Genomic DNA, 25,002 nt, shown 5'->3' with positions numbered 1-25,002 from the left:
AAATGTAATCGCGAAAAAATTCGGTTTTCAGATTTCAACGAAAATATCCATTTTGACCATCCCTTAATCTATTTTGAATAGTTTCGGCGTGACGTCTGTACGTACGTATATATCTCGCATAACCCAAAAATGATTAGCCGTTAGATGTTGAAATTTTGGATTTAGTACTGCTGTAACATCTATTTGTGTACCTCCTCTTTTCATTGCAATCGACCGGACCAAAAGAATCCAAAAAAGCCCAAAATAAAAAAAAAATTGGATTTTGGATTTTTTCTTAACTGCAGTAATATGCCCTCATTGAGAGCTATTCAACGATAAGAGGTACTTATTTTCATTGGTTCCAGAGTATACTCAATAAAATTTTAATTAATGAATAATTAGGATCTTACAAGAAGAAGGCACATCGGCTCGAATACGACTTCATTTCCGACTTTTTTTAATTTAAATTGATGTATTAATAATTATTAACTTCTGATTGTAAAAAAAAATTACAGTAAATAACAATTAAATAATTCAATAAAAAAAAAAAAAAAAAAAAATTATGAAAAAAGTCAGAAGTTATTAGTGAAATAAAATTTTATGTACTTTTAAAAATGTGTGTATGTAATTTAATAGGCGTACAAGGAAGTCGTGTGATGTCCACATTAGATTTGATGAAACATCTGATTATTTAATATTATTGAAAATTATAATTTAGAATCGCATTATTTTTATTTATGCATTTGTTTCTATTTGAAAATATATATCGCTATAAAATTTAATAACCTTCCTGTTTTGTTTTTGTTTTCATTTTGTTGATGGTTTATCATAATAATTTTAAATAACATAGAATTAGATACATACAAGACTTAAATTTATTTAAAAAGTAATAAAGAGGCTTTTACTCTAACCTAATATTATTCAGGTAAGATTGTTGAATTAATAATTGTATAAATATTTTATGTTAAAAACTAATATTTTAGCAGTTGTGTAACTGTTCACTTTTGTTAAAGAATTGGAGAATCGTATCTCACTTTTATGTGAAATAAGTTTAAATAAAGTGTAGAAAAAATGTGTATATGTAATTTAATAGGCGTACAAGGAAGTAACGTGCTGTTCACATCAAATTTTTGTAATGAGGATCATAAACCGTGTAAAATTTGTGACGTGTAGTAGGGAATTTACTTTTTAAAATGTTACGCAATAAATAATAAATAAATAATCCATAATACCTGTTCTTAATAACAAATTGATTTCAGAATATTTATGTTTGATTATTTTTATACAACTGTAGATTACATTATCTAAAGTAATAAGCTACTTATCACTAATTATTCAATAATTCGTTATTAAAAAATATAATTGCTTCACAAAGGTCGAACAGAATGAAATATCACTTTAATTTTTTGCCTGTTATCGATTAATTTTTAACTGGTAATCTAACAGTACAACATTTTTATTCGTATTGCTAAGGGTCTGCTTAAACGAAAAATTGAAATATATTCTCTTTTAATTTATTTTGTTTGATAAAAATAAACACATTTCAGATCTTTTGGTATGTAGTAAGCATTTTTGTGATGTTTCCTTAATCTAAGCGATCGTGATAACTTTTATTCATAGACAAAGTCATTTAAAGATGATTATGATACGTTGTAAATTGCCAGTTATCGAATGTAAAACCCTAAGCCAATTTCACATGAGTTTACTGTTTTCAAATTTTTATTGTTTCTCTGGTTACATATTAGCTTTCAAAAAATCTTTTTCTTGCTAGTTTAGGATCGAACATCGAGTTCAGTGTGAATTTTTCTATCGGGAGGCGGTGAGATGTAAGGAAATGGGATACGAATTAGCGGATCAGTCAATCAGTTATTCAGTAAACTTTTTAAGTTAGTCTTCTCTCAGTATTGAAAGTTTTAGAAATAATGGAATCACTTTTCATGAAATAAAAATAATATTCCTGAAAACTTTCTTGCATTACAGAAATATTAAAATATCAATTTTTGTAGAATCTTCCCCGATTTGAAAAAAAATTTGTTGATAGTTGTTTTCTTAATGTGCTACCTATGAAAAGGGCTCTGGATGAAAATTAGTTGTGAACGTTGTTTCGTGTATATAATTTAAATATGTATGTATATATTATATCTCGTAGTTCCTAATTTCAACCCTAATTTTGACGATAGACATAGATTCCAGTACGATAACTTATTGGCAAAAAAAATGTATTAAGGCGTTTAAATCTTATATGCAATGGAATAAAAAACTAAAGGAAACCATATTTTCTGCGTGTAACAAAATACGTGTGAAACGTTACTTCGAAAAACCGGGAAAATCGGAGGAAATAAGGTAGTCAGTTTATTATTCCAATTTCTTTGTTGCAGCGAGTAAAATTAAAAAAATTAATCCCATAAAAAAATTCTGATCTTTTCCTAATTTTATTTTATTTTATACTCGTAAGAGGTCCTCCGACTTTGACGTCTGTAAAACGATCCATAGCTAATATTTCTGCAGTTTCGCTTTGTTATTATGTCCGAGGTTAAGAAAAGATAATAAAATAAAAATATCACTAAACTTTAGGAATTCCTTTCAAAGCTTATGGTTTCTCTTTACTTTCAAATAATCTATTTTACAAATAAATATTGAAAAAATTAAAACAATCGAAAAACTATCCGAACTGAAAACTGGAAGAAGTCTCATCAAGTTAAGCAGTAATTACATATCAGTAACGTCATTAAATCTAATTCCGAAAATTTAGTTTTTTATATTACTGTATATGAAGTTTTGGAAAAGTAGGTTATGTAAAGTATGCAAGAGGATTATCTAACGAGTTAATAAAACATTACCTCGGAGCCAGTTTCAAAGCTTTGCAATTTATATTCTAGATAATAAGCTAATAAACGTTTATAATATTAAAACAAATATGTATTTATTACTTTATTAATCTCCTGTTTTATGTTAGTTTAAAACTATAAAGTAAATCATTACAAGTATAAATTCGGTAAACGTTTACGGGTTTAACATTTTTAAATAAGGATGAAGCCAAAAATTAAAAAATACGAATAATGAGTCGGGAAAGAAAAAAAGTTTTAGAATGGAATAATTTAAGAAATTTTTTATTCTAAAACTCTAGTATTAAAATATGAAGTGACGTTGCTGTGAATTTACATCATGAAGTGAGTTGCTGTGAATTTACATCATAAATAATTCTAGTTCTTGTACGTTGACGTGAATAAATCAGTCAGTGAAAGTAATGCGTGTATTTTCCTGTTTAAGCAACAACAAATTAAACTTTATCTTTAAAAAAAATAAATGTATTTTAATGATAGGCGTGTAGAATTTCTTATTCAGGGTCCTAGGTGATACTTGCGTACGTTAGTGATAAATGTCAGCTATAACAATCACTTTATGCTATCACTAAGCGCTTTGTGCTACCACCATTACTACAAAATTCTGCTTAAATCAATAACCAGATTAATGCTGAAATATAAAATAAATCATGAACGCAATCAATGAACATACTTCTTATGTTGTTGCGAATTATTTTAATAATTATGATTGAATTAAACACTTTTTCGTGTTAACGTTCTGTTACAAGATTTTTCGGATAAAACATTCTCAAATGAGCTGAATACGTAGAAAATATTATCTATGAAGGCAGATTTATCATTTATGTCCCGTATTGTTGATTAGAAAAATATTTCTAAAGAACTTCGAGAAGTCAATATCCAAGGAATTTTAGACAGAAAGAGAACATAAATTTGAAAAGGAGTGTACATTTAAATTAATATGCATAACAATACGTAGTTACAGTTACAGAAGTACGAATCACAAGTGGCCTTCGCTTGAAAGCATACTGATGTTGAATGTACAATTACAGTACTAGATAAAAGTCTGTAATGATAGTCATTACTATGATTATCACTATGACCTTATCAGGACTATTAATACCGTAATGCAGACATCAGTAATATTCTTTCTTACATTCATCAAGAATTAGCATTTTAAATCTCAACGACAAAGTGAAAGAGCATTAATGACAGTAGACGAATATATAGATAGGATGGACCGATGAAGAGTTCCTCTGAGCAGGTGCTTAATTGTATGCCCAAGAGAAGAAGAGGGTCTAGGTCATCCAAGAATGGTATAAAATGATCAGTGGTGGAGTTATAAATGTTGTTGTTAGTGACTCAGATGCCTAAAATCAGGGAGGGAAATTCGGTAAGTTTTCCTTCGACAAGAAAAAAGTATGTTTGAGTGTATCTGTATATATTAAAATGCATAAAATGAAACTTATTAAGCTTTAATGAAATAAAACTTAGGATATAATATTGCAAACGAGTCCTTTTAACTACTTGAATGTTATACTTGACTTGGCCTTGTTTCAATCTTTTGTCGGAGTAGACTGGGTCACCATAAGGAAAAATAAGGATTACCGTTTTTTATTTTATTGTTTAGTATTTATATACCAAAGATTGAAAAAAATCTGTCTTTTTCTGATTCTTATTAACTGTTTTTTTCCTTATGAACGAGTTCAAAAATATTATAATCTTGCTAATAAAATTTGATTTTTAAATAAAGTATAAAGAAATTGAAGTTAAGAAAAAACAAAATCCTTTGGGAGAAAACGTTAAGATCTACGTACAAGTATTAAATGTGTTTAATTTGATGAAGTTTTCTAGAAATCAGATATATGAGGAAGTTTAATATGAGAAAGTAAGACTATACTGTACTTATTTAGTCAAAAATGCTGATATCCAAAGAAGACACATCCGAGAACATAAAAGTAAGTAGGACTTTACATTTTGCGACATGTTTATTTTTGTACTTACGATACGGATGCAAATGCTTAATGCGTTTCACCTTTTCCCCTGACCCGAATTCAACCGTCGATGTTTTCCTTATTCTTACTAGGAATTTAAGAGGAAAGAAAAGGTAATCGACGCAATTGTTAGTTGGGGGGTGAATGTCGCATGATATGTAATTTAAAGTGAATTACAGGATTTCCCCACCACAATCACAATGAAAAGCTCCCCTCTACGCCGATGTGGGTGGGATATAACAGCGTGTAGTATTTGAAGCCACGCGTTCGTATGTTTTAGTAGCGCGTGGACAAGCTAGCTTTTTGCTTAAAAAACTGAAGTAATCTGTGAATAAATATAATTGTGTGTTAAATTTTATGTGGTGATAAAAAAAATGTAATGTGTTACGTATTAGCTTACTGAAAGTGAACAATAAACAAAGACAACGATTACCTAACAAATAAAAATGTATTATCAATAAACACAATCCATTTGAAATGCTTTTTAAAAGAGATTTATTATTAATTTCGATACTATCAGTTTAATATCCTAATTTGGAGCTTGATATTCTTTTATTATACGACTTTTACTCGAAAGTTTTAAAAAGAAAGCAAGGAATTACGCCGAATATTCCTAGGACTTAAGTACGTATTAACTATTCATAAATCTTTAAAAAAAATACTATAATCTTTCATTTTTGTAGTTTTTATTACAAATAATTTTTTCTCAGTAAAATTTAAATTACTTTTAACAGCTTTATTCTTTATAAAAGCCCTAGTTAAGTATTTTATAAGAATTTTAACTCGATGATGGTGTTAAAAATAATGAAATATAAGTAACAAATAAACAATAAACCGTAATTACAACGAGTTATTTGTAATATCTCTTTTATTTGGCATATTACACCTTGATGGTGACAAAGATCATAAAAAATGAGCTATGTCCATAATAATTAATTATGGAGTACGAGTTACGTTTAGTATATTTTATTAAAACTGTTCTCCTTGGAATATATGTCTTGTTTTCAAACCTTATTATGAGATAATTTTAATCTATGAGTGTGACTCATTAAAGTTTAATGACCTTAAACGCGTGTCACGAATTTACGTCTACTCTAATTACAGATAAATCACTTTTCTTTACGTATAATATAAGGCTATGACATCTTATTATTGTCTGTTGAACATTATTTACGTTTTAATCATTATTATTGTGTGCAATTATTATAATATTTTTATTTTCGTAAAATTATTCGTCCTAAAGTCGGTCTAAGAGCACTGTCACTTACGTTTTGAATTCATGAACATTTTTCTTAGGAGTGCCTGGGTTAACAGTTATATTTTTGCCGCGATATCGGACCCTCTTTGTCTCTCGTCGTGTTATTCATATCGTGTTAGACAAGGATCTTTTAGTTTTGAAATTATTTTGTCTATACAGATTATGAATGATTATTTTTCTAAGAAAATATCTTTTGGCTTTATTTAGCTACTAGTTACAAAAATCCAAAAGGAATCTACAAACACACCTTGGATATTTCATTCTTCTCGCTTTTCTGATTAGTGAGGTGATAATAAATATACATACTGTAATTAAATTAAACTTTCGGGATTTGTGAATTAAAGTTTATCATTATAATAATTTCATCGGATTCAGGCTGTCACAGACCAATTTTATTAATATAAATAGAAACTGTTCTCGTTCGAAGAAAAATTCTATTGATGTTAGTTCTTTAGCAATTCCCTTTCAGAGAATAAAATATCCTTTAAAACAATATTAGCGGAACTAAAAATTTCATTACAGAAAAACTGAAATAGAATGTGCAAGAAAAAATTGAAATTTGATCGGGGTGTGAAAATTGAAAATTAATGGTTAAAAATGTGCCTTTTAAATCGAACTAGTACTCTAATTAATATTAATATTATTAACCTCATAAAAAAAAACTTAAAAAGAAAATTTCACCTGAAACTGCAGTAGACTACAGGATGCTACTAAATCGTTGAAATATGCAAACCTTTAGGTGATAAAGATGTGAATTCGGAAAAAAATGACTTTTCTTAAAGAATATTATCTAAATGATTGTGAGAAGTAGGTTCTGTGTTTAATTTTTGTTTGTTTATGGAATTTCAAATACGAGTATACTATATGTATAAATAAATAAGAGGAAAACTCCATTCAAACACGCGCAAACAGCGAATTCAATCCCACCAGTGCCTTGTGTCTGACAGTAAATATAAATTTGGTTTTGTTATAACTTGGCCAACATTTTTTGGACAATAAAGACAATTTTATTTTGCACATTTTCCCCTGAGTAATGTCTTTGATACCTAAAAATCAATCAAAATCATAACGTAATAGTTTTTGCAGTTTAAATCAATAAAAAAAAATCTAAGTTTTTTCTGTTGTCTAAGCCCAAAAGTAGACAATGCTATTTATTATACGAGCATATTGAATAATATGCAAATAGGCCTATTTTGCTGTTATTCTCGGTGTAAGTGAAATAGTGAACAGACTTATAGTATATATAAAACAGTTGTGTTAATATATTTGTTATCAATATTAAAAACGTTCACTAATATGTATAATTTAAAACAACCATGTATATAGGCTATGTATTAAATAAATAAGTAATGGGCATCACATTGTTAAACCTTTATATATGTTGAAAAGATTCAGTTTGAATTAATCTTGTTTTGTAAAATGGTTTTGTTTTATCTGATTAAATGTAAGATAAACGAATATTTATTTATTTATGTAAATTTTCTGAACGCTATTGAATGGTATATTACGTAATTTAAAGATGTTATGATAAAATTGAAGAATGAATCACGATAAAACATTAATAATAACCTTAAAAATTTTATTAGGGATTGAAAATCTCGGTTTTAAAAAAAATTAAAATCCTGTATATTTGTACTTGTTTTTGTATGAAATAAATGTTTTGTTACAATAAACTTTTTAAGTATAATATTTAAAAAATTCACACTAAGTAATTGCCCAAATTATTAGGTAATATTATTACACCAAACAGAAATAAATTTATGCAAATATTTATTTTATTGCTTTATAAAAAATAAATGAATCGATGCTGATATTAGGCGATACAGCTATTAAAAATATTAGGGCCTACTTATTTGGATTATTCTTCTTTTAACGGTAAGAAAATATTAACTTACAATACGAAAATCTATTAACTGTGATTGTGAATGTTATACCCGACTTTGTTATATCGACTTTGTAAACAATAACTGGTAAAATATGTAATATAACTAAGCCTGTATAAGATCTAGCATGAGCTAACGCAGAGTGTAATTTGTATTAATATAAAAAATCTAATGCGGACACCACATGATTTCCTTATACGTCTATTAAATTAAATATACACATTTTTTTAAAATGAAAAATACATAAAATTTTATTTCATTAATAGGTTCTGATATTTTATAATTTTTTTTTTTTTGTTATTGAATTATTATTCATCGTAAACATTTTTTTACAATGAGAGGTTAATAATTATTAATGAATAAATATATTTAAATTAAAAAAAAGGAGCTGAAGTCTGATTCAAACCGATGTGCCTTCCCCTAAGATGTAAATATTTCATTAATTAAAATTTTATTTGGCTATAACTCTGGAACCGATGAAAATAATTACCACTTGTGATACGTAGTTGAAAAGCTCTCAATGAGGGCTTATTACTGCAGATTAAGAAAAAGTCCAAAATCCCAACTTTTTTTGATTTTTGATTTCTTGAACGCTTTTAGTTCAGTCGATTGAAATCAGAAGGGTATGTGCACAATTAGATTATAACAGTCCTAAATTCAAAATTTTAACATCCTACGGCTAATCGTTTTTAAGTTATGCGTGATACATACGTACAGACGTTACGCCGAAACTAGTCAAAATGGATTAAGGGATGGTCAAAATGGATATTTCTGTTGAAATCTGAAAACTGAAATTTTTAGCGATCATAATATTTCCTTTACTTCGCACAAGGAAGTAAAAACGATTGTTATAAAAACCAACCGAAAAGTTATTTTCAGTTCAAATTTTCTTCTATTATTAACTTAAGATTATTTTAATTTAAGACCTATATTACTTTAATTAATAAATTTTCACGATTTTTATTACTTCTTAGTCGTTATCTTCCGGGGACAATCTGGTTGATCTGTACTTAACATCAAGTGATGATCAAACGATATTACAGTTCACTAAAACAATTATACTCGTGAAAAACGAGATGATACATCACGTGAATTTCTCATTTTTGTACCTTAAGATAATGAAAAAAAATTTTAAGATATTTTTAATTTTGCGAAAAAGTTCGGTACAGATTCAGTTAAACATAATAAACGTTAAATTGCACATGAAAATATAAATAAATTGTGTTTATTGAACAAGTTATGAAAAACATTGTTTTAATAAAGTAAATTCGATTTTCATTCATAGATAAAACAGTAAAAACGATTATTCTTTCTGAATTGTTCATGTTAATAGGTTACGTAAAAAGTTTATATCGAATTATTATAAAACATACGTGTTTTTATGAAACACGTACCTTATAAAACACATATGTTTTTATAATACGGAACATTAAAGTAAACTGATAAATACTGAACTCAACGGTTGGCAAATATGTAATTATTTATTAAACCGATCTCTTTTTTACTTATCGGAACATCGGAAGATATTTTAATTAAATTTGCACTCCGAAAGAATCTATGTGTCGTAATAAAATAAATAGTGAAGGTCATGAATAATATTGCTAGTGAAATAAAAATGGAGAAAAAGTAAATCTCGTATTTTAATTTAGTACTAATATATATACTTCGGAGTCTCATGTCACTCTTGCTACTGCGTACAACCAATAAACACACTGTAGTATGATCATAGTTTTAGACGATAGGTGACTTTTAACATGATTTGCTCGAGGCAAAACGTCAAACTCGTGTGCACGACTAATATTAAATTATGTAAAAAGTATTTTCTTCTAATGAAGATATAAAAATATGAATATATTTAATAAATAAATATAAATAATAATAATAATAATAATAATAATAATAATAATAATAATATATAATAAGCGTGTGGGAGATAACGTTACGACTCGTTTTTTATTCTTCATTACAAGGAGAGTTGTTGTTCATAGCTTGCTTTATTAACTACCCTACAACAAAATAGTTTATGAAGAGACTTATTAAGAATTTATCTTCATCAGGTAAAAAGTAGGGTACATGGGAGATAATGCTAAGTTGGCCATCACTCTTATATGATGAGTTACATAATAATGAGTATATAACTCAGGACGGAACAATTACTGAACTTGAACTTCTACTTCTCTTTCTCCAAAGATTAATGGCAAAATAAATTTCAGAGGTGCAGTTTCTAAAAAAGAGAAAAATATACAATACTATATTACTATAGCATCGAATCTGACAAAATTATTCTCTACAGGGAACTTTTGGAAGAAAAAATGACATTCCCCTTACTGATGAGCGACATATTTAATGCGTTGTTATAAAACGTACAAAAAACTGTTATTCTTGAAGTTATTAATATTACTTTATATATATTTTTAGTCGTAATGCTGACGTTAATGGAAAATGAAGCGATTTGTTGATTCCTTTTTAAATAAACCATTTCATAACATAAACCAATTCATTAAATTAGTAATTTACATTCGCTCTTTTACCGCTTGATATTTCAGCTCTTATAAAGTAGTTTCTTAAATAAAAAATCGCATCTATCGATAATTTTATTATCGAGGTATGGTTCATTTAAAGTATCGAATTTGGACACGCAATTTCACCCGTATTTTTTACGTAGAGGATGGTATGGACGAACGTATAAAAACATCTCAGATCATCGTTAAAGATTGATCCTGCCGAGGCTGTTTAACTGCTTTTTCTGATTCCTTCAACGTTCTCATTTTTTTACTGTAGAAAGGAAAACTATTACAAGTTTTTGAAGGAAAGAGATTAGTCTAAATGTAAACGTCCTCTCTATCACCCGAGGTTGGTACATTCTAACAGAGCAAATTTTAACGGAAACCTGAGTGGTTCCTTTTGGAATCCCAAGGCTCTCTCTAAAACAAGGTGAATTCACTGTTCGAATTCAATGTTGTTTGACTTCGGATTGATGAGAGCGGATTTATTAAATACAGTTTCGATCGTGGATATTTTATTTTTACTTCCTGGTCTCCAATTTTCGGTATGATTATCCCTGACACGTTCTGAGTAGTGAGGAACAATTTGTTGTTAGGGAATGCTTTCTCTTTATACTTAAGTTTGAGATATTCTTCAGAAATATTCTCTCGTTTTGTGAAATCTTACACAGTACAAAAATCCTTTGTTAATCTTTACAAGGCGTTATCTTTGTGTATTGTGTATTGGACACTCCCTCCTTAAGGTTATGAACGACTGTTTTAATTGGCTATAAGTTCCTGTGTTTGCTCGTAATAGCTTTTTCTTCTTGTAAGCAGGTATTCTTACATACGTTTCATCTACATGTGAGTTTCCTTCCTCCTGAGTTTTGCTTCTTCAGTACAATATTGTTGTTCTTCGTGATATCTCTACATTTATATTTATTTATTATTTTATACATTTATATTTTTATTTATATATCTACGGGGCTTATTACTGCAATTAAAAAAAAGTCCAAAATCCAATTTTTTTATTTTTGATTTTTTTGGACACTTCTGGCCCAGTCGATTGCAATCGAAAGGGGAGGTGCACAACTAGATGTTACAGCAGTCCTAAATCCAAAATTTCCACATTCTACGAGTAATCGTTTTTAAGTTATGCCAGATATATTCGTACATACGCACATACGTATATATGTACGTACAGACGTGACGCCGAAACTAGTCAAAATGGATTCAGAGATGTTCAAAATGGATATTTCCGTTGAAATCTGAAAACCGAATTTTTTCAGAATAATTCCTTTACTTCGTACAAGGATGTAAAAATAAAAACGAATAAACGAGGTTAGGCTATAAATATCAAATTTTAATATTCAAAAAACTGTTCACCTCGCAATTAAAAAACTAATCAGCAGCGGGAAACATTTTTACATTTCAATTATATTCTTTGTCCGAATAAATAGATGAATTTACTCGGAATATAAATACTGTCTGAATGTTTATGTAAGCTTGCACAAATGCACCTCATATGCAGTGAGCAATTTGTATGTAATGTTACATATTCAAATTAACTAGTAATTTTATATTAATTTTACATTTTTAAATTAATTATATTTTTTCTTTAGGGAAAAGTATGGTAGTCGTAACAAAAACTACTTTTCTTATATTTTTGATTTTTTGAACTCATGGGTCATGAAATGGTCTGAAATGAAACAAAGAAGGGTGATAGGATAATTTTTTTTTCATTCGTATATATGCTTGTTTTTAATTTCGTTTGGTTATTAACTTGGAATTCGCTGTTTCAAAAATCATTAAATTTGGCGCGATGACCACTATTACTGAAGACTGATGCTATTTAAGTTTGATCAAGATTATGCTAGGCTGTAGTGAAACAGGTGGGAGTAGAGATAATATGACGATTGGGATTAGAGATAAAGAAAACCTTTCTGGTACGAGTTTAGAAATATTTTTAATAAAGTATTTTGTCTTATACAATTTTTCCCAAAAGAACTCACAAATGAAATAATAACGATTTTTGTCTAAATGTTCATAACATGGTGTTTTTAGTTTAAACTCGGTACACATATGTTTAAATCATTGTTGACATTATATTTTGAAGTTCGGGTTTCAATCGGTAAGCAGTTGAAACGGGTTAAATAAAAAATTCTAGTATTTTTATATTTTCGAGGCCTAAAAATCTAAATTTTAAAACTTGGCGAGTTTGTTTGTACGTACGTAACGATAATAATTTATTTCGAAATCAAACTGCAGCTGTAAAGAATGGAAGGAGATAAAGAAATATGTACATCGGGAAAGTTTAGCAACGCAATAGCCAATATTTTTAATTTCCTTAAATCTCGATGAAGTTTTACGATTAGCGAATGAAGAATGAATAATTAACTCCATAAATTACATTTTTTGAGAGGTTGTTTTAGTACCTTAAATTCTTCAGTTGCACATCGGTGTCGTTAAATTTATTAACACTGATGACAACCTTTTTCGAATAGTTTTTCTTAGCCAAAAATTTGAAATGCTAAATCAAGAGTAAGAAAAACTACAGCCGCAAATAAAACTAGAAATGACTGAAGTCAGAGAAAATTAAAATGACTGGAAACATATAAGGGCCTAGACAAGAGGATAACATTCTATTATATACGGTTGGAGAAAAGACATTAAAATAGTTGACGGTTTTGTAAGGCAAACAAAAGAAGAAGTAAATTCATTTAGATATGTAGCGTTCTTAATTATTTACATAAGAAAAAAGTTTAAATTAAACGATCGTTCAGTTAAGTTTAAAAAGAAAAATTAATAAGTTTTTAACGATATAATTAAATTTAACAAATATAAATCAGTGGTGTTGCATCTTGTTGGAACTTATTTGTAGAGAATCAGTCCAAATCGAGTATTCGCTGGCTTCTCTTTTATTTAACCTTGAATTACCTTGACCAGATGCATGATGTTAGAAATCTTAAATCACCAGCGTACAAATAATTCTGCGTACTGGCCTTTGTTGGCGAATATCCAGAGTTCGTTAAAGAAACAGTATATGCATATGAGATCTTTTTTTTAAGATAACACGTACAAACAAAGCGTCTAGACGAAACTCATTCGACGTATTGCGTGGAATTAAATGAAAAAATAAATTTTGTAGTGAGCAAAAGTATCCGATTCCTTAAAGAATCGAGATATCGACCTTGAAGAATTGAGATGTTTATAAAATCTTGTCTAAAACGATTTTCGTTAAAAATATTTCCCGTTATTGATATTGTGCTTACGGTAGAAGGTTCACAGCCCTACAACCCTGGCTGCCATCATAATTACTTAAGTACATTTTTAGAAAGAACAAATAGAATATCTACTATGAGTTAATAACCACACGATTTCTGATAGCGGCCTTATTTATACCGCTGCTATAATAAGATATTATTAAGGAATCGAGTTGGACATTAATATTACAATCGAATTTAAAAAGTTGAAAAAATTTCAACACGTAAAAACAGAAAAATTTCAACAGGCTTCAAGAAAACTAATTATTATTTTTAAAGTTAACTTAAAAATTATTATTATTATTCTCATGTTAACCTTTAGATTTACTAATTTATTAATTGAATTTAAAATTCACCGTAATTACTTTTTTTACATATAAGATGATATTAGATTTGGTATGTGACAATTTGGTATGATAGTATATTCTGCATGTCCAGTATTTTTTTAAGAATATATTTTTTAAATTCTCTTTCCAAGTAATTTTGTTCGATATGTCCTCTTGAATTAAGAAAATAATGAATCTTTCGGTTAACTGTCATGATCTTTGCTTAAAATTTATCTGTTATAGCCGACAAAGTACGAATATGCTATTATGAAAGATCCAGGTAAAGCCGGGGGTACAACAAGCCAAAAATAAATTTTTTTGGGTGTTTTATACGGTAATCTATGTAATAACATAGCATAGTCAATGGCGTTAAAATTTGTGCATTTAATCAATTTCTCAAAGGAAGATTTAAATCTCAACAATAACGTCTTTTTGAAATAAAAGGAAGGAAGGGGTTGCTTTCATTCTCGAGTTAGAGAGTAAGTTTAATAATATTTAACGTTATTTTAAGGTTATGTTACATAAGCTATAGACGCACCGATCAGAGAATTACATTTATTATAGAATTACACCGCGGATTAAATAACCAAACAGGATTAAATTCATCCTACAAAAATATTTTCTCTATCGGCCTATATTTAAAAGCCTTTCAAACATATTAATTAAACGTATAATCGTCATTTTTTATGAAAACAGTTAAATTATCTTGGTTATTAACAAAAAAGAAACAAAAGACTACTGACTACATTCTTTTTAAATCCAGAATATAAGACGAAATCATGTCTGTTTTTGACGACCAGATTTCACAAAACATATTTTATGGCGATACTGTACGATATTTCTTTTTGATTAAATATGAATGTCAACAAATTAATATTAAAGGACAATTAAAGAAATTTATTATTTAAATATATAGAATATTTCATGAAAATTAAGTATTTCGTTGTGGTTAAATCCGAAGAGAGTACAGATTGAATAGAAGCCGCAAAAACATAAAACAGATAAATAATTAAAAATCTTTCAGGAACTAGTTTCGGTAGTGCTGCCCCTCAGGTAATTTATTTTAGGCAGCCTCTAATTTTTATACATCATTCTATAAATAAAGTCTATTGGGGTTTTGTTAATAGATATAAAATTTATTACACTTTTCTGACCGGCAAGGCTTAACTATAGTGTTTCTCCCTTTCATCCGAAAGGTTCTAGGTCGGAATTACGTTCAGTTTTGGTACGTTTCATAGGCTACGAAATTCACCTACGTGTAAATGGAGTTTAGCTTGTTTTTATTTTGAAGAAAAAAAATTGGATGGTTACGTTTTTATATCAAACTTATACTGAGATAACTGATTATTGGGCTATCTTAGATTTTCTTATCAGTAAAGTCGTTTATAACATAGAACAGGTACAACAATTATATTAACGGATTGATACGATAGTTATTAATAAACCTTTAATCGAATAGAATGCCATCTGCAGTTCATTTAAGAGCTTGTTGTTCAGATCCTTAAATTATTGTGTTTATTTGTTTCATGTTGTAGTTACCTTAGTTAGCGAAATACATTTATTTATCTAAAAGTACAGCAAAGCGTGATATTTATTTCCCGACTTTTATTATTATTATATGTTACATTTGGTCATTTTGGTAAATTGACTGAGTACTTTTAAAATTATTTTCTTAATAAAATACTTACACAGTTCAACTCATAAATTTCAGTTAATTTTAATACTCGAAATAGGTAGGGATGGAAAAAACCAGCGGTTCGTTCACAAATGGAACGCTTAATAAAGTAATAATTTTATAAAATATGTTGAACTTTTCCAAGATACAAGGTAAGCGGGATTATTGAAAGACTGCCGTCTATTTATTAATACATCAAGAATCCAGATTATTAAGTCTAAATTATCCTCCTAACGGAAAATCATTAAGATAATGAAAATTATTTGTAAAAAGATAAAAAATTTACAATGTTTTATCAAATTTGAACTGATAGTTCTGAAAGAGTGTAATAAAAGATAATACGATATTATTTTTATAAATTTACAATAATACCGTGAAGTAACCCCTTAGAATCGTACTGTTCATTTTAATATGGAGTTTATAAGTTTAGATCGGAAAAATAAGTAAAAAAATTTAACTTTGGATTTTCAAACATCTTTTAAATAAGCCATTTTAGATGAATTGTTTTTGAAATTTTAAAGTATTAATCCTCATGTTTCCACTGTAAATATATTTTTATTATGTTAAATGAGATAAACGTTTTGGAAATAGAAAAAAAAACTAATAATAAAAAAATTCTGCATTAATAGCGACATGTACGCAATAAATTTATTTGTAATTGTTACTCGAGCTTATTTATTTTTTTCTTGTTTTATCGCTTAGCTTGTCTCATACAGGATCGTGTTTAAGCCGGTCGCTGACTACAACAGACCATGACCTTGATGAATAACGTTTCGAAGCAGACTGTGTAGTCACGGCAAAGTCATTTTTCATTTTTTTAAATTTATTGAAATATTTGGTGAATTCTCTTTTTTAAATAAGTTTTGTATACCACTGAAAATGAAGGATTAAAATTGAAAATTGAAAAAAAAAATACTGTGGTTGTTCGTCTAAAATAAGTATGAATGAATCCACCACGTTGTAGTTCTATTCAAATATAATATTTCTGGATAAAAATATTTACATTTTAAGAACTATTTCCGTTTACTGACATGAATTTTTAGTAGACCACAAGTTTATATTGTACCGCACCATTATTTATTGTTATTTTAAATATTAATTGTTAAATAATTATTAGAAATGACCGACTACAATTTTGGTAAGGTATTTTATCTTCATAAAGATATTTAAAGAACTTAAAGTTACCGAGTAAATATTCTTTAAAATGTTAATTTTTGAAATAATACAAAATAATTATTGGTGATCCAGAATCCCCGTTGGATAATCTCTCTTTTTCTCTGTTTAGCCTTCAGAACCACCGTAAGGTATTACTTCAGAGGATGAATGAGGGTGATATGTATGAATGTAAACGAAGTATAGTGTTGTTCAATCTCAGGTCGACCGTTCTTGAGATGGGTGGTTAATTCCCGATGGATAATATAAAGAGAGTCCATATGTTTGTTTGTGTAGGTCTGCACATGAATCCCTCATGAGTGATTAGTTTGCATCATTTTTAACAAACTTTATAAACAGATTTTTGAAGTCTAAATTGAAATGAAATTTCTCCACCAATAAACACTTTTTAGAATGACAGTCGATAAAATTAACCGCTTCAAAATGCATAAATAATATTTTCTTTCCAATTATTTTTGTGATATTTGTTGTAAAGTGCTAAAAATACGTGCAGATAAACAATATTTTTAATGATATTAACTATTAATAAACTGCTAAAAATACGTGCAGATAAACAATATTTTTAATGATATTAACTATTAATAAACTGATTACGAGTATAAAGCAATTCCTGCATCTAGTAAATAGTTATTTACTAGATGCAGGAATTGCTTGTAATAGATTCCGAAATATATTAAAATTTTATCGATAAAGTACTTACATATTTTCGTTTACAAGAATAACTTGGAAGTATTTTACGTGGACATTATAAGGGAACTTTTATGTAATTAGGGATCGAAACAGCTTAATCGGCTGCAACTTCTGTAGCTGGAGAGTGTATAGTGCTAAGATTTTATTTCCTTAAATCTTCGCATTTCCACAAGATGGATTGATCTTTAAAATATTTCTTGGTCGCCTCTGTGTTTTTAAACAGTATTGTACAAAAAAAATTAAAGCTGCTATGATTTTTAAAAACAGTAGTTTAAAATACTTTTTAAAACTTTGATTAACTAGAAAATGGATCTTGATATTTTCTTATTTGTAGGTTTGTAATTATCTGTAAACAGATTACAATAAACTGAAGTATTTACTTATATCACTCTGTGACGTTGGATGCTATTTTCCGGGTTTCCGGAATGAAGAATTTTCTGTAATACTTTTAAAGATTTCCGCCAATAAAAAACAGTCTTGGCAAGATTACCAGTATAAAACGTACATTGTTACGACTATTGATTCTGCGCGGTTTTTGAATGACTCTGGTTTCAATATAAATTAAATTATATTTATTCAGCTTCACATTTTCCGCCATTTTTATTACTAGTTTTTAACTGATTGAAATGCAATTGCAAGAGTGAATCAAAAATTATTTGAACTTTCATCATCACATACCTTCAAGGTTGTTATACTGCCTTCTGCGCATGCGTGTTTAGAATTGGTACGACAGTCAATTGTGCGAAATCTGATCCCGATCGCGTTATTTGCTTTCGGCTATTACAGTGTAAACATGTCCGCCCCGTTGACATGTTTACAATATGTAAAACTATTCCTCCATTTCTCCAGTCGGAGGGTGTGAAAGAGACTGAAATTTATCGTAGACTTTTATTCCGATACGAGGTAATTGTTTTATCATTTAAAATTGCTTTTTCGTGGTTTGAGAAATTTAAAAATGGCTGGACGAGTGCGACGCACGAAGAGGGAGCAGGACGCAAGTCAAATTCCACCGTTGGCGACAAGATACAGCAAGCTCGAGAGATGGTTCTGGCAAATAGGCGAGTTACCATCGATGACATAGCGTCTTCTTTGAACATCCGTCATAGTTTGGCCCATCAAATCATCCGCTACAAACTCGGCTTCCGCAGTCTGAGCGCAATGACGGCTCAGGTACAGCATCCGGCTTGCTACACCGTTCAAACCATCAACAAGTTGAATTTTGAGGTACTGGAATACCCTCTCTACAGTCCAGATCTTGCTCCCTCCGACTTTCATCTGTTTGGACCGCTCAAGGATGCTTTGCGAGTTCGTCGATTTTCCACAGACTTCGACGTGCAGGAAGCGGTGCAAAAGTGTCTTCCCAACCGACCAAAAACCTTCTTTTTGGAAGAAAACGCAAGCTTGTGGACGTCTGGACCCATTCTATTGACAAGGGAGGAGACTATGCATAAAAATGATGTACATGTTGAACCTCTCTACCTTTGTGTAAATAGGTTTTAGAACGAAAAGTGTAGGTGATTTTTTACTCGCTGTCGTAATACAGTTTATCGTTGTTATCTTTATTACTTTATTAATTAAGACCTCGGGTATGTTTTACTCTTATTTTAAAGAGAAAGGTGGATTAAATAATTGGCACTGATTGTAATGTTAGACTCTTGTCAGAAATCGAAATTTTGGTGTAAAAATTAATTTGGAATTCGACCGACAGTAGATACCGGTCACTAACACTGTTGGATACCGGTCACTGACACTGCTGCTGTGAACAATGACATGAATCTTCTACTCGATAGGAATCCAGTTTTGGTACCGCTTTCGTACACAGTTGTAGGCCGTCAGTGGTCCGTATGCTTTAACCTGCTTTAAGTGGTAAACTATAGTTTTCAGATAATACGCGTTGTTTATCAATTAGTCGTCTCTTAAACTCGTTTATTAATCATTAGCCAGAGCTGTCTTTTAAACAAATGAAACATTAGAAAGATGAATAATTTATTTTTACTTTATCATAAGATTATTTACAAAAAAATAGTTAACGAATACGATTACGTTATTATGAAGAATAGTTTATCTCTATGAAAGTATAATGTGTTAATGACGTAGCCATTTCAGTGCCGCAAAAACCAGTTATCTGTCCTGCTTTGACCTGTAATATTTGTATTATTATTAAGTTCGAACGTTTATATCTTTATATCCCGTTCTTTTCCAGATACAGAACAGGTCTAAGTCGAGAGTAGACGGTGTAAGAATGTATGTTGTACGGAGTATATGCATCAAACTTAACTTGTGTTCGGTTTTATTACTTAGCGTACTTCGGAAAGTAGTAAACAGAGAAAACTTTAAAGCTAAGTTTTTAATTAATTATCCGATAATATTGTATTTCTGTAACTAGTGGACGAGTAAAATATTCTACTTAAAGTAAATAAATCAACAATTATTTTACTTTGCAGTATATTACATATACATAAATTACATACTATTTAAAGTTTAAGAATAGGATAAAACAAGATCGTTACATGTTTGATACCCTCTACTGCCGTAGAATAAATTGATGTGTCAGAAATTAATTGTGGTATACGATTAGTGGAACAAACCTTACCGACAAAGCAGCCTACATTTTCAATTGAATATGCGCGATCTCACCGGCCGGATGCGTATGCTCTTACGGTTGACGAGCCGCCGAACGGATTAGTATGATGTCACAGGTATGGTTGTATAGAAACTCTACATCAACATAAAGTTTATATATAAAAAAATGATTACCTTTATTTCTAAAATTTGGTAATACAGTGCTCGTTAATACCATTCACCATATAGGTGCGGTAATTAAATTTGTAATCGTGATCATGAAACTAATAACAACAGCCTATAAATAAAGTGTGTGAACAAAAAAAAAAAAAATTTACCAGATTAATGGGTTTACAGGAGGATAACGCGTTTAAATCGTATGTCCGTGGCCTTTTAACTACAGAATGATTGCTCCGATTTAATTGAAATGTATATCAAATGATTCATTTCTATAGCTCGAATGACGCAAATTATATAGATTTGATGAAAATCAAAGTAGTGACATTACAAGTGTCATATGTTCAAAACCAAAAGACCGCATTGTTTAAAATTAACAATAAGGGATCTACTATCAAAGTCTAGAAAGGAGGGTCAAAAAGTTTTTATTTTAGTGGTTCCGTATTAGTACTTAGCGTGAAGAATAGCATTGAAATTTAAAAAAAGTACATTATTGTACCGGATATTAATATAGATTAACATTTAATAAATGCGAGTATTACATTGAAAATAAAATTCAGGTAAAATTGAAGTCAGCTTTGGCAATTCTTTACACGTTACAAACTTCAAATGTCATATTCTCAAGAAAAAGAACATAAACAAATTTAATAATTAAAAAATTTATAAATCTATAAAATAAAAATGAATAAGTGTGGTATGAGAGAATGTTGATTTTAGAATATCTAAATAGTTTTGAATTTTCATGTATAAACTTTAAGTCCACGTCAATGACACCGAGCAGATGCCAATTTCAAAAGGTTATTTCAAAACTTTCAGAAATATTATCTAGTCTCCGTATATAGGCTTGTATTATTTGTTCTTCCAGTTTTGTGGAAATATTTTTTTAACAATTTACTTCATTGAGGTTGATCGATTGAAAGGTTTATTTTGCCATAATCTGGCAAAATAATATTATTTCAGTTATTTTACATAATATGTTTATGCAATGTCACATAAATACTAAATCAACACTAAATAATTCTTCACCGTAATGCATTCATGGTGTTAATTTTTAAACGTATCAATTGTTGTAAATAATTAATTTAAGTTTCGGGTAAAAGTAATTTTTCATTTAACCTAAATGAAAGAATTATTCATAATTGGCATATTAAAATTATTAAAATATAAAAAAAAGCTAACAACACAGTTGTAGGACTTACCTATCACACGCGGCTAAAGCCGCTTTCCGGGAAAGTGTGCAACTGTGGGTTGTTTCTCATGCACGGCTTACACACACACACACACACACACACACACACACACACACACACACACACACACACACACACACACACACATATATATATATATATATATATATATATATATACACACACACAGAGAGAGAGACTTAAATATAAACATCCGGAAAATTTCTATCCGGTTTTTTGGGTTCCTTAGGTGTCAAAACGTCAAGTAGGTGTGAAAACTACATATGCCCAAATTGGACCGAATACAATACTTTCCCTTCTAGAACTATAATGCTACCTAGACGGGAAAGTAAAAATAGTTTATATTTTTCTTAACTTTCTCAAGATTAAATTTAATATAAATTAAAAATTTATTTAACCTACAGCCGTTGATGATATAGAATATCATTTACCATTATTTATAGGACAGAAAACACTAACAATAAGTAAATTGTTAAAAGTTAGATGGATCGGTTGTCTTAACTTTGTATTCTCTTCACGTAGCAAGGTCATGTCATCAAGGAAAAAAGAAATGCCATATAAAACCAGTAGAATAACAACAACAAAACTAAAAATAATGTGGTTCAAGGAATTAAATTCTTTGGTTATAATATTATGTATTCATTTTCCATTTAATTAAATGTGTAGTAAGTAGAGAAGATATCGTAATGACCGCATCAGTTGCTTTCATTGACCTTCAATGACTCGGATCGGTAATCCAACCTGATCTACGTTAATGAATTTTTTGGTGCATTTAAAAACATATTTATTAAACACGTTTAACTTATTTAAATATTTTTTCGATTTATTTATTTTTTTTTTTGACAGAAGAATGCAAATATTACAAGTTTTACAAGTTAATTTTCGAAAATATATTAAAAAAGAATTTATTATGTTATTATATTCTCGTCTTAAATAAAACCATTAAAAACAATATTTTATTGTATGATATTATGGTCTCAAAAGATAGTTTTGTAGCATTATAAAAATTGTTTATTAATATTAATGAGAGATTGTGTTTGCCTACTTTTCTATTTCTATTCATAATATTGTTCTCTAAAAGACCTTGGTTGAATATTTTCTAATAGTATCTGTTTGAATTTCACTATTTTGCCATTTTATCGTTCTTTTACTTCATTCCCAGCAGAAAATTTGATTGAATAACTGCGTTTAACTTCTTACCGAAGAGCTTGGCTTCAAACGATTTTCGAGACCTCTAAGATCTAGAACGAAACAGAATTCAAACTACAACCATTACTTTTTTAAAAATTAGTTATGAGATTGGAAGAAAATCGACTATCCAGACAAAATGTTTTTTCTTTTTTGTATGCGTGTACTGACTGTTACTTTTATAAGGATTGAGTTCCGCTCCTGATTTGAAGCAGTGTACATAACAACATATGTTTTACAAGAGAAAGTCAGTTAATTTGTTTGTTATATTTCACCAACTGCTTGAAAGACTGTTTTTTTCTTACAGTTGTAATATACAGGGTCCATGTATTATTAAACCTTGTAAATGTTACAATCACATTCTCTGAGAGTAATGATGTTTAATTCTACAACTAATTTGTTTAATATTAGCGGAGTGAAGGAAACACTTGGAGGACTGAATATAGTCCAAATTTTGATGAGATCAGCAGGACGATGTGCAACCGCATATTTGGCTCGGTGAAATCAAAACTTGAAATCGCTTCGTTTCTCATTCCCGTAGTAAGCCTGCACGGATCGATTATTATTATTGAAAACGTCTATATCATATTCAGCTGTTCAATCATGTCAGGTTGTCTACGAACACACAGGTTATAGCGCTTCAGATTCAAGGCACGATCAACATTACTGCTGGTGATAGTTGCTACAATTAGTTTAGGTAGGCTACTACTTCACATGTTACCGTGTGAATGAGGTACCATGTTGATGTTACTCTTCTCGGTAAAATTTTAGACAGAATCGATTATTGCCAGGTAACAAGTGTAAATATTTCTTTATATTAACTAATTAATATTAAAAATACAAATACCCTTAGTTTATCTAGGTATATAAAAATGAAATTATAAGGTTAATTATTATCTAATTTTTTATTCAGTATACATTAAACTTTCAAACGAGTAGGGATATTTCATAGCTTAGCAGCCAAATTTTCGATCGAAAAGGTTCGAGTAATCTTAAAATTCTAGATTTTTTTATTATTTCTGAGAATACAAATGTGTTATCAAAATGAAAGGTATTTTGTTGAGGAGCTGAGCATTAAAATAAATATTTATTCTGGTCGGTACGCAATAATACATTATATACTTCACGTCAGGAAAGTTTGTTACTTCACATATAAAAAAGATGTGCTTACCTTTGCCTCGATGGATCAAAGGAAACCGTGGTAAAATCTTGATCGGAGTAGCGCAAAAGTTGATCTTAATCATCTCCGGCACAAACACATGAAATAACAGCAAATTAAATATGTGATGATACTAAGTAAATAAAATAAATTCAAAGCAGTAATGATTCACAAGGCGCTAAAGAATATAGTTGGAGCACATATTTATAAACAAGAGAACCTGAACGCAGAAGATTCAAGTTTATAATATATATATGTAGCGTTTTTATAGTCCGGTCTTCTCTAGGATTAAAGAACAGTTCAGCTAGTGCAATTTGTTTCTATTCAATAAATTTGTCATATTTAAACATATTTAATAAACTAAATAAAATTTAAGTTATTATTTTTTTATCGATGGTACTTTGTTATAGTTATATTTATTATTATCAAAAACAACTAATTTTAAGTTTATTTCACGGAATGTGAGTGTAATGTTTTTGTAATTTGCCGTGAGGAAATAATTTAAATATATTATTTATTACTTTGAAATGCCAACGATCCTTAAATAAATACGTAAACAACTGGGAATTCTATAGACGTATAGTATTTGAATAGGACTTTATGAGTATATGAGAATCCAGTGATAAGCAAAAACCGTTTTTAATCTTTTACTTAGTTAAAAGTGACAGTAGAAGATAGTAACCGGCAATCCTCATTTCAGGAATCTACTGTACTGAAACACTGATTAATACTCGTACAGAACTTGATAAAACCGGTAAGTCAGCGGTGTCTATCATATGTTGTAATATGTAGTTTTTTAATTTATTAACGTATTTCATGTAATAATTTTTTTTTCTGTAATTTATAAGCTTTAATTTTTTTTAAAATTCTCTAATAAGTTAATAAAAAATGCAACGGGAAACTTAGTAACCATATAGCTTGGCAAAGCCGCGACGGCGACGAGGATGCTAATATACATTGACAATGTGTATATTGACTTTACTTGCCGCTACTGCAATCTATTTTTTATTTAATTTCAAAATTGTTGTTTTACGGTGTTTAAGAGATACGAATTAACGTTAGTTAAATTCTGCTATTTGTTAAATAACTATTAGAAATAGTTATAAAAAATTAGTTTTATTTTTGTAATAAAATGCTTTAAACAATTAAACTTGCAACA

The 25,002-nt window shown here is 29.1% G+C and overlaps 1 protein-coding gene across 2 annotated transcripts in view; it reads left to right on the top strand.

The window, feature by feature from the left end:
* Positions 1-25,002, top strand: part of LOC142330979 (trehalose transporter 1-like protein) — a 101,050-nt gene that overhangs the window by 23,575 nt on the left and 52,473 nt on the right. Inside the window, exon 1 of one of the 2 annotated variants that reach the window (XM_075376471.1) lies at positions 5,052-5,419. The exons of the other annotated variant lie outside the window; for it this stretch is intronic. The gene's annotated coding sequence lies outside the window, so the exon portion shown is untranslated. Of the gene's footprint in view, positions 1-5,051; positions 5,420-25,002 lie in introns of those variants that run through there. 2 annotated transcript variants of the gene reach the window in all.

This window comes from Lycorma delicatula, chromosome 1 (assembly GCF_047948215.1).
Source record: "Lycorma delicatula isolate Av1 chromosome 1, ASM4794821v1, whole genome shotgun sequence".
In the NCBI taxonomy this organism is placed as follows: domain Eukaryota; kingdom Metazoa; phylum Arthropoda; class Insecta; order Hemiptera; family Fulgoridae; genus Lycorma; species Lycorma delicatula.
Note: the sequence above shows the minus strand (reverse complement) of the source record. Positions and strands in the feature narration are given on the sequence as shown.